The sequence below is a fragment of the Arvicola amphibius genome, chromosome 2 (genome assembly GCF_903992535.2).
Source record: "Arvicola amphibius chromosome 2, mArvAmp1.2, whole genome shotgun sequence".
Lineage (NCBI taxonomy): Eukaryota > Metazoa > Chordata > Mammalia > Rodentia > Cricetidae > Arvicola > Arvicola amphibius.
Window position 1 is genome coordinate 92,702,938 of NC_052048.2, and position 17,800 is coordinate 92,720,737.

General features: G+C 44.4%; 1 protein-coding gene across 3 annotated transcripts in view; it reads right to left on the bottom strand.

Annotated features, from left to right (window-relative positions):
• Positions 1 to 17,800, bottom strand: part of Kcns3 (potassium voltage-gated channel modifier subfamily S member 3) — a 50,129-nt gene that overhangs the window by 18,508 nt on the left and 13,821 nt on the right. Inside the window, exon 2 of one of the 3 annotated variants that reach the window (XM_038319633.1) lies at positions 5,586 to 5,687. The exons of the other annotated variants lie outside the window; for them this stretch is intronic. The gene's annotated coding sequence lies outside the window, so the exon portion shown is untranslated. The remainder of the gene's footprint in view (positions 1 to 5,585; positions 5,688 to 17,800) is intronic. 3 annotated transcript variants of the gene reach the window in all.

Consider the following 17,800-nt stretch of genomic DNA (forward strand, 5'->3'; position numbering starts at 1 on the left):
CAGAGGAGGTAACGGGACAGGACAAAATGGCTGCCAATACTATCACCCCCCCCACAGGAAATGCAAATGAAACCATCCCATTCTGCCCCCACAGAGGAGTGTCTCAAGGCCAGATCAAAGGTCAAAGGTCAAACTCTCAGAGGTTTCCTATTCTTAAACACTCCCAAGACCTTCCTTGCTCTGACACCAGGCTCCAAGAGGCACTTCTGGTAAATAGAGACCCGTGCACCTTGCCAACAGGTAACATATGAGCTATGCAGACAATATAATCTCTACCCTTGGGATTTACCAAGGCATAGAATTTAGTAAAGCGGAAGGAGGCTTATTTACAGTTTCCTGTAAATTTTGATGTAAGTCTGTGTCTTCGTCAGGGTTTCTGTTGCTGCTGTGTTCCCCTGACAGTGAACAATTTGGAGAGGAAAGGGTTTATTTGGCTTACATCTATCTCCACATCGTAATTTACCACTGAAGGAAGTCAGGACAGGAACTCAAATCTGGCAGGAACCTGGAGCAGGAGCTGAGCAGAGGCCATGGAGGGGTGCTGTTTACTGACTTGCTTCCCATGGCTTACTCACCTGCTTTCTTATAAAACCCAGGGCCACCAGCCCAAGGGTGGCACCACCCATCACGCACTGGGCCTTCCCCCCATCAATCACTAATTAATTAAATGCCCTACAGCTGGATCTTACGGTGGCCTTTTCATTTTCCCTCCTTTGAGGTGACTCTCGCTTGCGTCAAGTTAACATAAAACTAGCCAGCAGGGTCTGATCAGGTTTTTGATACCAGAAAAATGAGTTTCTGAAGTTACACAGCTGGCCTTGATCTGTGACAAGGGTCCTACTCCTGGTCCAGACAACATCTTGATCTTACAAACTTCCACAGTAGGCATCTCCACTTTGGAACTGCTGTTTCTAGAGGGCAGGGTGATTGTTTCTTGGGGTAGCGCCCCACAGATTGTAGGATATGTCACGGTACTGACACCACCTACTGTATATAATACCGAGGTTATGACAGTGTGGAATCTCTCCCGAATTGGCAAGATATCGTAGCAGCTAAAGACACTTGTCATGGAGGCCAGTGATGTGAGTTCAGTTCCTGGGACCCACACAAGAAGGAGAGAACCAGCTCCCACAAGTTGTCCTCTACCCGCTACAAGCATGCCATGGCATATGCATGTGTATGCGCACACGCACACACACACACACACACACACACACACACACACACACACAAATAAATAAAGCCCAATAAGACATGCTTTTAAATGTCTCCAGTCCCTGTCAAGTACTCTGCTTAGAAATCAAAATTATCTCCAGTTGAGACCAGAACTCTAGAAATGAAGTAAAGGTTCAGACCCCTGTTTGCAACTGGGCATGCAGTAACCTTCCCTAAGGATAGGACCCAGGGACTGTCCTCCAAAACGTATTCCTTTAGAGTCAGTCATGTCGTTTCATGCCGTGATGTCAGTCAACAGAAACTTTAAAAATAAGGAAAGATAAGAGTATCTTTAAGGGCGGGGAAGATGGTTTAGTAGGTAAGGTTCTTGCCACACAAGCATGAGCGCCTGCGTTTGGCTCCCAAACACACAGAGAAAAGCCAGTCATGAATGACATATACCTGTAAACGCAGCCATGGGGAGGCAGAGACAGGCAGGTTCCTGGAGGTCACTGGCCAGTCAGCCTGGCCAAGTAGCTGAGCCCCAGGTTCAGTGAGAGACCCAATCTAAGAAAATCAGCTGGTGACACGAGCCAGGGTCTGAGTTGATGTCCCTGGTTCCCATTACCACGGACAGTCATGTAGATACCAGGGTCTGATTAGCCACCCGAGGTCATTTTGGTGTCCTAGAATCATTCTGCTGCTGGGGCCATAGTGATCTGGGTGGCCAGCACTACCACCAGGGCCATGGTGACATCCTGGCCTGAGGTGCAGCCAAGGGCCATATGTAGGCCTGTGGGCCTGCCCCAGCTGAGGTCTGTATTGATGTCTGTAGCCCATGTTACCACAGGAGATCATAGGAACCATGCATGTTGAAATTCAAGGGCTGTACTGAGCCAGCATTGCCCTTCAATGGCCCTGGAAAAGCTGACCCTGGCCACTGCAGCTGAAAAGTTGTCCCCACCCCTCACCACAAGAATGGGAGAACTAGCCTTGATGGCTTGGGTGTAGAAGAGCTGGCTCTGCCTCTCGCCTGAGTGGGAAGGCAGTCCCAGTGGCCCAGAATGACCAAATCAGCTACACCCAGACCCACATCCGGGGCTTTGAGTTGGCGCAGCCCAACATCTACCCCATCTATGGCTATGGCCTGTGGGAGCACATGAAGGGACTGGCCCTGTGGAACTACAGTCACAGGATCTCCATGACTCAGGGAAACAGCAGGATATCCGAGAGGAGTTTCAGGGGACGTCCAGCACTGATGGTGTACCAGAAGCCAAAGGCCTTGAACCTGGCCAACCATACATTACACAGTGAACATCTGCGAGTAAAGCTGAGTGTGGAGGGGTGTCCTGTGTGACACACTGCAGCTTCCAATGACACGGGGACAGTGAAGAGGTGCGGAAGAGGCAGCAAAGATGGAGGAGCAAAGTGTGGTTTTGTTTGTTTGTTTGCTTGCTTGTTTTGTTTTTAAGTAGTTATTTTAATTTTCTTTTAGGGGGACACTGTGGGATAAGGAGCAGATATGGAAGGACTGGGGTGCATGATGTGAAATTTCCAAAGAATCAATTGGGAAAAATTACATTTAAAAGAAATAATGAGGTGGTAAGTTGTTAAGGATAGCATCTAACATTGACTTCTTCCCTCTATCACATAATCATACAAGTGTTCATGTACCCACACACTCAAACATGTATGCACACATGTGTACACGCATACACACAAATGCACACACATAAACACACTCAAACATGTATGCACACATGTGTACACATACACAAACACAAAAATGCACACGCATGTGCACAAAGCAAATCTAACCTTCCGTTAACTCTCTAAGTATATGTAACTTGAGTATAAGGATAAAGGTTTCTGTCAATGAAAACCTGCCTTGAGTTTCCTTGGATGACATCCCATGCCTATATACTAATATGGCTTCAAGTATACAGCCTGCTTTCTGCAATAACACTGCTCCTACTGAATACACCCACTCCTGGACAAAGCTCTCACCTTGTAGAAACTCAGTGAATATCTTGGAGGGTAAAAAAGTTCAAACGCATGTCAGTTTTGTGCTCTTGTCACTACTCATCAATCACATACCAATTTTTCCTAAAACCTGAGGGTAATAAAATTATAGGAATAATAATGGAAGATGAAATTCCATCCTGCCTGTGTCTTGCTTAACTAATGAGAATTTTCATCCAGTGTTTTGCTCCAATAATATTAAAATATCACAATCAGGCTTCCATAATTGGATTTACTGGGCTGGGAGAATTGTACTGCTATTTAAATCCTCTAATCCAAAGCCATCAGAAGAACACACCTTCCAGTCCATGCTGACAGTGGATCACCACTAATATCCCTGAACTACGATCTTCCTCCAACTCATCAAATCTCAACAAGTACTTTAATAAGAAAAACTCTTTAAAACATAATAAAAAAAAAAAAAAAACTCTGATCGGCCCCAGAAGGAAAATGAAAGCTTCTCAGGGTCTAATATATTTAAGGATTAAAAATAAATTCATAGACGTTCTGGTTTTCAGTGAGTAGCCTATTGAATGCTTCCTAAAGCGAAGTCTCTAAATTCTGCTTGAGAGATCAATCTAAGTTCTTTTTCTCTCTTGAGGATGTGGAATGAGTGAAGGCGAAAGCATCTCCAGCAGTCCCTAAGGCCTGGAGCATGCGTAACTAAACACCGCCTTCTCTCCTCGGGTTCTGTTTCCAGACAACCTCCCCTGTGGGACAGAAGAGCAGCAGGCACACAGCTGAGTCACCTCCCCAAGACAACCTGGGACAGAAAAGCAGAGACCACCAGGCCAGAAGCTGCTTGGGGAGGTGTGCCCACATAGATAGATCATCACACAGACACTGACCCCAGTCAGTCATCCCTGGGTATTAACAGGGCTTTTAAGTCACTCTGAGTGCTCTATGTGGCTGCCACCCTCCCACTGGCCTCAGGAAGGAGCTCTTTTGGCTTCATGTAATCAACCTTGCCCAGGGTGGCTGAAGAAAGAGGTTCCCACTGCAGGCAGGAAGGTAAAACATCCGATTGGAGGCCTGAGATCTTGCACATCTTAATCTTAGCCTGGCCTCTCTCCCTTTCTGGGCCATGAATGACAAACCACGGTGCTGAATCACTTAAGAACAGAGGAAGGAAAAGGCAACAGTTCTGCAGGGTGCAGGGGAACAGTTTAACACAACGGTAATAGCAGTGCGTGTTTACTGTAAGGAGGCTTTGCCTAGGGGCAGTGTAGCCAGAGTCCCACCGCTCACATTTGCAATAGCATCCTGTGCAAATAAATTATCAAAGTGTTAAAGATGCGTGTAGGAAGATGTGCATCATTTATTATTCATAAGCTTATGCCAAGAGCCACCTAGGTGTCCATCAATAGGCAGACCCTATAGCCTGGAGACAGCCATGGAGAAGAGCCCTCTGTGCTAGTCAAACTTGCTGAGAGAAGGGTAGTAGTAACCTCTGGGGTCAGTGGGCCCTGCTCTGTGGGCTTCCATTCTGGGCTCACTTACTCTCCATCGCTCTCCTGTCTTGATTTTAAGTTTTAGTTCCTTTGTTTCCAAAGACAGGATCAAAGTATCTAACCCTGGCTGATCTTTAGGCCACTCTGAATTCCAATCTGGCCTTGTCCTTGTAATGTTCCTACTCCACCTCCCAAATACTGGCTTTGCAGGCACAAAGACACACGGCCTGCGAGTAAATGGGGCTTTTGCATTCATTTTACAGGTGGGGAAAGCAGTGAACAAGGAAGTTCCTAACTCTCCTGAGTCAGTGACTACTTTTAAAAAAGGGGGGGGGGAGGTGTCATGAAGGCCAAGGCTGACATCAAACTCACTGTCCAGCTTCCAGCTTCTGATCCTCCTGGCCTGCACTAGGGTGCTGATACTTCAGGCACACACCACCACCACCCCAGCTCATCATAAACCCAGAGTCTGTGCTGGCAGCAAAGTCACTCCCCCTACCAGCTGGGCTGCAAACCCACCCAAGAGGCAGCAACAACTACTGCACCACGGCTCCACGACCTGAGCTCAAGCCATGTTCCAAAGTCATTCTCCTGACCACTACTACAACTGGCCCCGTCAGAAAAGACTACTGGGATACACTGTATGGTGTGGTCCTGCTTTGGAAACGATGCCTGAGTTGATGATAGAATGACATAAAAAAAAATCTGTGATAACACACACCAAAACGATGTGTGCATTTTTCCTGGATCATAGAATTTGGCATGATTATTGCCTTTGACTCTGCATTTGTCAATATTGTGCCAATGTCTTGAAGAGTGTTAAGGCTTATAAAATACTTGGAAAATGGTTACATCAACATGGAAATTTAAAAGGGCACAAGCAGCCTGGGCCGGGAGTTGAACTGGAAGGGAGAGAGACATAGACCTGAGGGGATTTAAGGCATGAGGGAAACTTACAGACGTGCCAGTGGTAGACTTCTCCACCAGGGTGTCCCTGTGTCCTGAGTAGAATCGCCAGCTGCTTTAATTCATTGAAAGCTGCTTTACCCCATGGGCTGCCTGGAGAGACAGAGGACGAAATGTGGAGCTCACCCTCAGAGCTTACAGGAGTCAATCACAAAGCAAACAGGTGAATAAGGAACTGCCGAAGAAGGCAGAGGCCTGTAAGTTCAGAAGGGGGGATCATCCCTGCTAGAGGAGGGTGGGAACATTGGAGTCAAACCTCTCTGGGCACAGCAGGTGTGATCAAAAGACACGGGATGAAAGGCAGGTCCAAATGGGAGTAATGTGGGAGGGTTTTCTATCTATCTGTTGCTTTCATTGATTAATTAATATAGAAAACTGCTTGGCCTGATAAGTCAGAACATAGGTAGGCGGGGAAGACAGAACAGAATGCTGGGAAAAAGGCAGTGAGGCAGATGCCTCAGGCAGTCGCCATGCCTCTCCTCTCTGAGACAGACGCAGGTTAAGATCTCTTCTGGTAAGCCACCACCTCGTGGTGCTACACACATTAATAGAAATGGGTTAAGCAAGATATGAGAGTTAGCCAGTAAGAGGCTAGAGCTAATGGGCCAAGCAGTGTTTAAATGAATACAATTTGTGTGTAGTTATTTCGGGTGTAAAGCTAGCCATGTGGGAGCTGGGCAGGAACGCAGCCTGCTGCTCCTTCTACATGGGAGAGGAAGCTCCTGCCAAATCAAGGAAGAGGAAAGCCTCGGATAGGTATGAAGCGCGGGTAAGCATGGAATTCAGCTGCAATGGAGCCATGAACTCAAGACCCTGACACAGTTTCTCTTCTTAAAATGTAGAAGAACTCCACCTGTGTGGATCACCACTTTCCTGAGTTAGGATGAGGGATGTCCCAGGGAGAGGAAACTGGCTTACTTGAAGCCATACAGACTCCCCTGAAACAAGAAGTCCATACTGCAGACCTCCAGAAATGCCTATCCATAAGAAAAATGTCAGAAATGGCACACACACACACACACACACACACACACACACACACACACCACAAAGTTCTCCAGGCATAAGTGCTATTCCTTGGATATCTAGAATAGAAAGTGCCCTTGGGCACCTCAGTCCTCAGGAATTCCTGGGATCTGAGACGGTCAATGATTAATTCCAGGAGAGCCATCAAAAACGCACACAGGAACAAAACCATGAACTAGTTTCAATAATTCAACCCTCTTTTCATAGCCTCCTCTGTCCACAAAAGGCAGCACAGGGACCTTAGACGAGGTATACCTTAATTTTTACTAACTCTAACCGAAAATGAGTGATTCCAGTAAAACAGGCTTGTGGTAGTATTAACAATATGGCGCCTGCAACAAATGACATTCTAGATAAACCCCAGCTCATAAGGGTTTCTGCAGGCTCCACGAAACATTACTCGGGCTCATAGTTATTCCGAATTCACAGCAATCACATACCTACTCCTAAGTCTTCTATCATGACTTCATAAAGAAGAACAAATATTGCTCAATCATAAATTGGTTTAAGTATTTTGATGAATGCATTTCAATAGGTTGGGAGTCCTTTATATCCTGTGGCTTTTCTGTTTTGCATCTTGTTTTGCATTTTAAAACACTGTTCCAAAGAATGGTTCGTCGCTTCTCTGATGGCCCTCCTTGACTTATTTTACTCATTGATATTTGTCAGTCCTTAGAATATACTTAGAAATCGGGCTGGCTAGGTAGCTCAATAAGTAAAAGACCTGAAGCCAAACCTAAAACCCTGAATTCAATTCCTAGAACCCATGTTGTGGAAAAAAATTCCCACAAGTCCTCTGATCTCCATATGCAAGCCATGGCACTCATGTATGGGTGTGTGTCAAACGCACGCATACACACCACACATACACACACACATACACATACACAAAATAACTAAAAATACAACGAAACAAAAATTACAGTCTACATATGTACACTGAGAAACACATGCTTTCTACTTGTTTATCTTGTTCATTAGAATTCTTAGTCTCCTGTAGACATCACAATATAGCAGGTGCCTGCACCCCCATCTGAAACAGAATAGGTTCTTAAAAATTATTTGCTGAATCAATTGACAAAAAAATTTTGGTGAACTGGCACTTTTCACACAGCTTGGTCATAAGCTACTGCCATTCGCTGTTAAGTTTTAAAGTTCTCTTGCCCCTTAAGTTAAATGAGAGAAAAGAAGAAAAAAAACACACCACCAATGTGTTTTTGAAATTATGGTCACAACTTCATATAGAAAAATAGCTTATTTATCGGGTACTGCAGATGGGAAACACATTTTCCCTTCATCAGAGACAAGTCAACTGTAATGCACACACATGTAGTGTGGAGTTGTGGGCCGGATTCCCACCGCCCTGCTCCCGCATGCTTAGCTTTACACGTGAAATAACAACACACAAACTGTATTCATTTAAATACTGCCTGGCCCATTATTTTCTGCCTCTTACTCACATCTTGACTAACCCATATCTAATAATCTGTGTAACACCACAAATGGTGTCTTACCGGGAAAGATTCAGCATATCTGACCTGGTGGCTAGCTTCATCTCATCTCTCTTCCTAGGAGAGGCACGGCAGTCTGCCTAACTTAGGAGAGGTGTGGCATCTGACTGAGCCATCTACCTCACTTCCTTCTTCCTGTTCTGTCTACTCCACCCACCTATGTTCTAACCTATTAGGCCAAGCAGTTTTCCTTATTAATTAACCAATGAAATCAACAGATTGATAGAAGACCCGCCTCCATCACACACATATACATGCATACACACAAACGCACATACACACACACACATATACACACACAAACACACACACACATACACATGCATCATTGAATCAAGTGTGTTGTCAAACAAATAAAAGCAAGTAAAAAAATCAGTAATAGGGAATAAAGCTAATAAAAACACACTTGGCATTTTGTATTGAAACTGGTTGACAAAATCATCACACAGAATCTACCAGGCACATCATGAATGAAAATAAGCAGTGTTTAGATTCGCGGCGCTGGTAATAAACCACCACATGGTCACGGGTTCATATAAAGCACAGATAATCAGGTACACCACAGTGAACTAGAGATGCCACGGGAAGATCTAAGCTAGCAACACCTCGTCCCATCTGTCTCCAGAATGGTGTTGTTTTAAGAGCAAAATTGTTTTAATAACAAAAAAGAAAAAGAAAAAAAAACACTTCTTTTGGAATTCTCCACTAACCCTCACTAGGACTGGACACCTCAGATTTTCTTAGAAAACATAGCCAAGGGCTTCGGGTATGACTCAGTGATGGAGTACTGGCCAAGCATTCACAAGGACCTAGGTTCAGTCCTCTGGACTATCACACCCCCAAAAATTTTTACTCAAGGTCAAATAAAGTATAAGGTACTAGATGACATCAGTCACAGACCTGCTGATGAAGATATTCTCAAGTCCTTCAGATATGAAACACACACACACACACACAAACACACACTGAAACCTCACAGCAATACACCTGTGTAGCTGTGTATCTACATGTGTGTGTCTATGTAGTCAGAGGCCAACTTTGGGTATCTTTTTCAGTGACTGTCCATCCTGTGTTTTGTGACAGGATCTCTTATTAAACAAGGAACTCAACAATTCAGCTAGGCCTGTTGGTGAGTGAGCCCCAGAATCTGACTATCTCCACCTCCAGAGCTGGGATTATGTGTGTGTGCCACTGTGCCCATCGCTGTGCTCGTCTTTTTTATCTAGGATTCTGAGTTTGAGCCTCCATTTGCATACTTGCTCAGCGAACACCTTCCCAACTAAGCCATGCCCGTAGCTCTGCAACAGCTTTCTGAAGCCATTTCCTATACTCAACCTTCACTCTTCTCCTGCGACTCCACGTGTGTTTTTGCTGAGGGCGTCTCCAAGCAGCCAAACCCCAAAGCTGCTTCCCAGTCTGCATGGTTGACAGGATAGTGGCGTCTGTCACTCTGGAACTCCCTAGGCCCTGCCATTCCCTAACACTAACACCATTCTTAACTGTCCCTCCCTCTTCTCTAATGACATTTATAAGTCCCTAGGAAATTCAACTTCCTCTCCTCAAATTTTAAATCCAAGGCCACAAATTAAATACCTCCAGGAACCAAGCGGGTGCCCAATATAAGAAGAGGAGGCTCCCTCACCACCATGAGAAGCAGGCTGAGCTCACTCTAGCTCACTACTGTCTTTCACCCATGGGTCTCAGGAAGCCACATGGTCCAATTTGTCAGGAACACACACAGATCTTATTTTTACAAATTTTTTAAACATTTGAGACTATTGCTGCTCATGCTTTAGGATCATGAGCCAAACCAAAGATATTCATGGCCTGGAAACAACTTTTGGCCACCACATGGTCTTCTCTACACCCTAGTCATTCCTCATGACCCCATTCTGTACCCCTCTTCTTCTTTGTGGCCAGTTTTATCTAACCTGCATTTAAAGACAGAGTGTTACAGAGCTGATTTGCAGCCTCTGGGTTCTCTCTCTCTCTTTCTCTCTCTCTTTCTCTCTCTCTCTCCTCTCTCTTTTTCTCTCTCACCTCTCTTTTCTCTTTTTTCTCCCTCCCTCTCCCCCCTTCTCTTGCCTTCCCACTCCCTCTCACATAACACACACATATTCTGGGCCTCTAACCTGCCCCTACTGGACTTCTCTATCTGAATAACCCCCTGGGGCCTTAAACACATTTCAGTCTTCCATTCATTTCAGTCTTCCATTCATTTCAGTCTTCCATTCGTTCTCTGCTTCCACCGCACCTGAACCGCAAATTAGACATTCCGAACTCATGTCTGCCAGATGCAGAAATTCTCCTCACCACCCACACCAATGACACCAAGCCAATGCCAAGGATAAGCACAGCCATGTTCTCTTGCATCTCCACCTTTCTCTGGCCCTCCCTCAGATATCCTGTGTCTTTCTACTGACTGACCACAGTAGACTTTGACCGTGCCCCTTGCTTTCTGCCTGTCTTCATTCCTTACCCCCAAATTGAAACCAGGATTGGATTTTGTTACACCCACACACAGTAGGCTCTTCAGCCTTCAGGATAAACACTAGGTACAGAATGCTTAAAGGAAAAATGCAGCTTCCCCACTCAGTAAGTGGTATTGGTAAAGCTGGTTAAGCTGTCTTGGCCTCAGGTTCCTGATTATTAAAGTACAGGTACTGAACACCGACTATATCTCACATGGAACAGCTAAGAAGACAAAAGAGGTGATGCGGGAGATGTCTGTAATCTGTCAATCATGTTTTAAATAAAACGCTGATTGGCCAGGCAGGAAGTAAAGGTGGGAAAACCAGACAGGGTGTAGAAATGATGTAATGAAAAAAGCAGAATTCTGGGAAGGAGAAAGTTGATTACCCCGACTCCTGTTCAGATCACCGAAGCAGCAGGATGCGATCTGCAACCACTGAAAAGGGTACTGAGCCACATGGCCAACATAGATCAGAAAAATGGGTTAATCAAGATGTGAGAGTTAGCCAGTGAGAGGCCAATCAGCTTTATAACTTATGGAGACCTCTGTGTTATTTCTTTGGGGCTTGCCGGCTGTGGGGTACCAGGTGGGACAGTAACCCAAACAAGCAGGCCTGGCCCCCTCATGTTACAAAGAGGTGATAGACATAGAGCACCCTGTGCTTACATAATAAAAGATCAACATAATGCTATAGACATTGTTATCATTCCTTATCCATCATCCTCATGGGCCTCAACCTAACTCATACCCTAGGACTAATGAAGAATTGCTTGAAATTTACCAAAACGTCCCTGGCTTCTAAGGACTCCAGGTCTCCACACTTGCTTTAGCTGCTCAGAGTTCTGTTGCAGGAGGGGGCAGGACTGCCTGCTGGTGTGGCTCCAGCTGATGGAGCAGGCCCACCAGCCCCTACGTCCATGATCGTCACCTCGTCGTGAAGGATGAAGGCAGTGTAGATGCAAGAGAGCTCAGAGTTTCTCCTCAGCTGGGGCAGCAGCGGTGATCACTACTTGGCCTATTAGCTCTAGCTTCTTATTGGCTAACTCTTACATATTAATTTAACCCATTTCTATTAATCTGTGTATTGTCATGTGGCTGTGGCTTACCGGCTAAAGTTCCGGCGTCTGTCTATGGCGGGGCTACATGGCATCTCTCTGACTCCGCCCTTCTTTCTCTCAGCATTCAGTTTAGTGTTCCCTGCTTATCTCTGTTCCCCTGTAGCTCTGCTATAGGCCCAAAGCAGTTCCTTTATTAACCAATGGTATTCACAGCATACAGAGAAGAATCCCACATCAGCTTGCCCACCAAGACTCAGCTCCATCCTGTTCTCCCTGATCTCAGGTTCCTCCCCTACTCCCCAAATTATGCCTGCTTCACCCCTACAACCACCAGCCTCTGTCTCCTTCTGGTCAGGGTATTTAATTTACTCTCTCTAACAGAATAATCTGTTTCCAGTGCCACCCTGCACTGGAAATCCCACAAAAGCAAGGTGGTCTCATCTTCCTTAATCTTTGTATCCTTAATGCCCAACAAGAAATAATAAATACATGAATAAATTAATGACCCATTTGAATCCCAGATCATACCAGAGAGGCGGGCATATTCATGGTTCACCCCTCACTGATGATAAGGAAACTGAGGTTCAAAATGGCTGAGTCCAAGGGCTAAAGAATGCCTCACTCAGTGTGACATGTTTACCATATAAACATTAGGATCTCAGTCTAGTTCACCAAACCTAGGTGAAAACGCCAGGCATGGTGGTGGTGGTGTGGCATGTGCTTGTGATCCCATCTCTGGGAGGTAGCTTGTGAGCCACACAGTTGGTGAATTCCAGGTCAGTAAGAGACCCTGTGTCAAAAATCAAGTGCCTGAGGAATGACACTCAAGGGTGATCGCTAACCTCCACACATGTACACATGCACCCACATACAACTGTGCACCCACAGAAATGGATGGGCATGCACACATACATACACACAGAGACCAGAGCCCCTGAAGCCATGCTAAGGAAGTGAGTAGAAGGAGACATCATCCTGCCCCATCCGCTGATGACTTCTCTGTCCTCGTATGCCAGGCTCTTGTCCCTAAACAAACTGACTTAATCCCCCTAAATGAGAATGGGAACGATATACAGGACTTTTCATCACCATACACTGTATGAGAAGCTGCAAAATGCCGACAAAGCACCAGAGATCAACCAAAAGAACTATTCTGCTACCTCAATAAACTAGTGCCAGTAGCCTTCTAACAGGGCCTGTCACAGTTTTTCTTAAAGGCCTACGTATACATTGCTTATCTTGTGCCAAACCCTGCCTGAACTGCTTTGCAGATGCTGCATTAGAACTCTAAGACAAAGGTTATTATTCTTATCCCTATTCATCGAATGACAAGACCAGAACTTCAGAGGTTAAAAGCATCCCGAGCCAGAAGAGGAAGGGAGCTCATTCAAAGCCATGAGGAGCAAGGCCCTGTAACCAGTCTGCTGCCATGTGAATACCACTCTGCTGCTTCCTAGCGGTGTGACTTGATGTTTCCATAGACAGATAAACAGACACACAGACAAGTCGAAGTTAAGATTTCTATTGCTGAAACAAAATGCCAAGACCGAAAAGCAAATTAAGAATGAAGGGTTTATTCAGCTTACATTTCCATAGCCCTGTTCATCACTGAAGGAAGCCAGGACAGGTACTCAAACTCTGAAGACAGGAGCTAACACAGAGGCCCTGGAGGGGTGTTGCTTACTGGCTTGCTCCCCAATGCTTGCTCAGCCTGTTTTCTTATAGAACCTAGGACTGCCAGCCCAGGGATGGCACCACCCACAATGGACTGGACCTTCTCCCATCAATCACTAATTAAGAAAACGCCTTACAGCTTGATGTAGGAAGTCCTTCTGTGTACATGTTGCTTTTATTGGTTAATGAATAAAGAAACTGTCTTGGGCCAGCACAGAGCAGAATAGAGGTAGGCGGGGAAAACTAAACTGAATGCTGGGAGAAAGAAGGCAGAGTCAGAGAGAAGCCATGTAGCTTTACCCGGTAAGCTACAGCCTCATGGTGATACACAGAATAATGGAGAAGGGTTAATTTAAGATATGAGTTAGCCAGAAATATGCTTAAGCTATTGGCCAAACAGTATTACAAATAATATGGGTTTTGTGTGATTATTTCGGGGCTGAGCAGCCGGGAACAAACAAGCGCCCCACCCCCTATAACAACAGCTGGATCTCATGGAGCCATTTTCTCAACTGAGGCTCTTTCCTCTCTAAGAGCTCTAGCTTGTGTCCAGTTAGCATAAGACTAGCCGGCACATAATAGAGAGGTAGATGATAATGATAGATAGATAGATAGATAGATAGATAGATAGATAGATAGATAGATGATAGATAGATAGATAGATAGATAGATAGATAGATGATAGATAGATGGATGATAGATAGATAGATGATAGATAGATAGATAGATAGATAGATAGATAGATAGATAGATAGATAGATAGATAGATAGATAGATGATAGATAGATAGATGATAGATAGATAGATAGATGATAGATAGATAGATAGATAGATAGATAGATGATAGATAGATAGATAGATAGATGATAGATAGATAGATGATTGATAGATAGATAGATAGATAGATAGATAGATAGATAGATAGATAGATGATAGATAGATAGATAGATTATAGATAGATAGATAGATAGATGATAGATAGATAGATAGATGATAGATAGATAGATAGATGATAGATAGATAGATAATAGATAGATAGATAGATAGATAGATAGATAGATAGATAGATAGATAGATAGATAGATAGATGATAGATAGATAGATAGATAGATAGATAGATAGATAGATAGACAGACAGACAGACCTAGACCTCGTCACTTCTCTCATTGCTGAAATGAGTTTTCTGAACAAAGCTCCCTACAGAAAGAAGGGTTATTTTGCCTGACAGTGTGAGGAGAAGTCCATCATGACAGAGACAACACAGTGGCTTGTGTGAGAGACAGAGAACTGAGTCCACAGGCAGGAAGCAGGGGTGGTAAAGGCTAGTGCTCAGCTCCCTTTCTCCTTGTCTTCAAGTTCAGGACCCCAGCCCACTGAATGGTGCCACTCACAATTAAGACAAGTCCTGCCACCTCAATTACTCTAATCTAGGTCATCCCGCAAGACATTCCCAGAGGCTTTGCTCATAGATCAGTGGTTCTCAACCTGTGGGTCATGACCCCTTTCGGAGGTCGAACAATCTTTTCACAGGGTCACTTAAGATCATCAGAAAGCATGGGTATTTACATTATGATTCATAACAGTAGTCAAACTATAGTTGTACAGTAGCAATGGAAATAAATTTTATAGTTGGGGTCACCACAACATAAGGAACTGTATTAGAGGGTCGCAGCATTAGGAAGGTTGAGAACCCAAGTGTTAGATCTTGTCAAGTTGACAATATTAATCATCACAGATAGTAGATACATAGGTACACAGATAATTAACAGATCAATAATAAATACAGATACAGATACACAGATAGGTGATAGGCAACAGGGACTATAATAGTACCTATAATCAAGCATAACTACATAGGCTAAAACGAACATCATATTGATATGAACGTCTGGGGTGCTGTAAGTTCTACATCACGGTTTACTATTTTTACCCCTAAATACTACAAGAACCCTAAGCGACATCTAAATAAGAACTAGAGTCCTAAGAACCTAAGTGTTCCCTGCAGTTACCTGATGCAAATCTGAAAGGCTCCAGGCATACACAGGAGAAGTCCCTGTGGAATAAGCCTGGGGAACAGCAGCGTTGGTCCTTAGGGATCCTGTTTTCTCAGTACATTCCAGGCATCCCTGGCTCCATTTCTGCAAAGAACCATCTTGAGTTTCATCCTGCTCCCTTTTAGCTCAGTGGGAGAGGCTAAGGTGACTTTTAAAATGTTGTGAAATAGGCCTTGGGCCTCTCTTACCTCCTCTGGGATCTACGGACAGATATAACAGGAACTGGTTCGGACGAACCAACACTAACATCACTTTTTTTTTTCAAATGGTTCCAGGACACTCCTAAAATCAAAGAAGGTGAGGTACCCCACCTGGAATAAGCAGAAGCCAGCGCCCCCCCAGAAAAAAAATCAGAAATATCTTAGTTAATAGAGCATGTAACTAATTAAGGCCATTCACCTGCCCACCCAATGGCTTCACTGTAGGAAGGAATGGGAAATCACTCCATTGATAGAGCATGTAACTAGATAAGCCCATAATATCTGCCCACCCAAGGGCTATACTACAGCACAAACAAGAAGCTGAGAGCAGGAACTACCATGGAACCCCAGCTGTTTCTATCCACCTAGATAACATCCAAATAAGGACAAATAACTGGGTCAAGGGGAAGCAGATATGCAGCAAAATCTCCACTGAACCCTCTCCAAGAAAAGAGTAAAAGCTGTATAAGGAGGGTGTGTGTGTGTGTGTGTGTGTGTGTGTGTGTGTGTGTGCGCGCGCGCGCGCGCGCGTGTGAGTGTATATGTGCACGCACGTGAGTGTGTGTGCGTGAGTGTGTGTGTGAGTGTATGTGTGCATGCACACGAGCATGTGAGTGTGAGTGTATGTGTGTGAGTGTGTGCATGTGTGAGTGTGAGTGTGTGTAAGTGTATGTGTGCAGGCACGTGAGTGTGTGAATGTGTGTATGTGTGTGAGTGTGTGTGTGTATGTGTGTGTGTGTGATTTCAGCCATTGAGGAACAGAGGCCCCTTTCCAATGCCTCTCAGATCATACCAGCAGAAAAGTGAATGAAGTCATCATGTTCTCACTAATGCCCATACCCTCTTGGCATGTGGCCAGAGGGACTTCCCTATACGTAAATTAAAACGTGCCCATATCCTATGTACACCTTCAGGGAAGAGAGTGAACTCACAGTTCAAACAAAACTGCTTACTACTTATCTGCCCTCAGCACCCACCAGTCTACTTCATGGTCACCCCCATTGCAGCCCCAACAGACCATTTAACGTCACCAGTAACACAGATATCCTCCCATTGGTTCCAAATTGTTGAACCAATTCCCTGTAATGGGAATCTCCTTTGTAGGTAAAGTTTGGGTTTGATTCCCGGCACCTACAAGGTGGCTCACAAACATCTATAACCCCAGTTCCAGGAAATCTGGTGCTCTTCTCTGGCACACAAGTGTACATAGACATGCATACAAGCAAAATAAACACCAAGTTTTAAATTTCAGTAATGAAAAGAAATCAGCTGAAATGCCACCTCTTCCACATGGTGTCACTGCATTCCCTGCTCCCTTCCCCTGACACACACAGATCCCATGCTAAACAGGTAGCCCTACAAATCCACCTCTGCAGAATTGCATTTCCCAGCAATATTGCTGACATTTCATGATATCTGTCTGATTCACAACAGACAAGTGGGAGAAGTCTGGGGAAGATATGACTAAAGGGATGTGCTACTTTAAAAGAAAAAAGAAGCCATGGGGGTGGGAGAGATGGCTCAGTCTGCAAAGTGTCTGCCTCTCAAGCAGAAGGACCAGTGTTCACAGTAGAAAAAAAAATAACGACATCATATTGAGTGAGGTAACCCAGACCCAGAAAGACAAATATCATATGTACTCACTCATAAGTGGTTTTTAGACATAAAGCACAAAAAAATCTCAAATAGTAAAATGGGGAAAGTGTATTAGGAAGGATTTTAAACAATTACTGCAAGGAATACATAGGATGGAGGAAGAAACAAAAGCACACTTAACACTACTGGATCATCAGTGACTCGGCAACTCATTCCCATTGCTAGACTGTTTATTTATTGTCCATGAGTTACCACCAGGTGTGTCTCACAGTTTCACCTGCTTATAGCCCCACTCCATAAGCTTCCTCCACCCAGACATGCTTACACTGGATGCCTGGAAACTCCAGAGTGTTTTTAATCAAATGGGATGCCTGAAAATTTGATTTTTTTAATTTATATTTTTAGGCATTATTTTGTCTAACTATTTTTAAATTTTATAAGTATAACATTTATAAAATTATTTGATGAAATACAATCATAAAAAAGGACCAGTGTTCAGATCCTAACACACATATAAACAGCTGAGCATAGCAGTAAGCACCTGTAGTTACCACCCTAGGAAGGTAACGACAGGAGAATCCCTGGAACTCAGAAACCAACTAGTTGTAGTGATG